We start from the raw sequence: 470 nt of genomic DNA, 5'->3' as shown, positions 1-470 counted from the left end.
ACAGCCACGTCTCCGTCCTCTTAAGACGTGTAATTAAGTGTTAGAGGAGCTTCAGAGATGACCCCTGCCACAAAGAAAGAAGACAGAAGCCGCCTGTCAGCACCGTGTATATGTGACAAGTGACGGTCGGGGTGGGGTGGGGGTGGGGGGGGGATCATCTTTCTGCAGAGGGTTGGACGGGAAGACACAGAGAGGAGGACAGGTGATTGGGACAGGCCAAGTCGGGCAGGTCAAGGTCAGGTTTGAAGTGCCGGCCGGCTGAGGGAAACTGATCTGGTTAAGCCCTTGTCTTGTGTCTTCATCCGGGGGGGGGGGCTGCCGATCTTTCTCCTCGCGAGGTACACTCAGGTAATCGAGCCGATGGGCGGCCGGGACGAGAAGCCGCGAGGGATGAAAGGTGCGGCGCCGCTCAAGTGGAACGACACGTTAGGGGAAAAGAAATCAGTCATGGGAGTGTGAGCGGTGCGTGT

The sequence above is a fragment of the Blennius ocellaris genome (assembly GCF_963422515.1).
Source record: "Blennius ocellaris genome assembly, chromosome: 6".
Classification (NCBI taxonomy): domain Eukaryota; kingdom Metazoa; phylum Chordata; class Actinopteri; order Blenniiformes; family Blenniidae; genus Blennius; species Blennius ocellaris.
The sequence above is the reverse complement of the archived record's forward strand: the minus strand, read 5'-3'. Positions refer to the sequence as shown.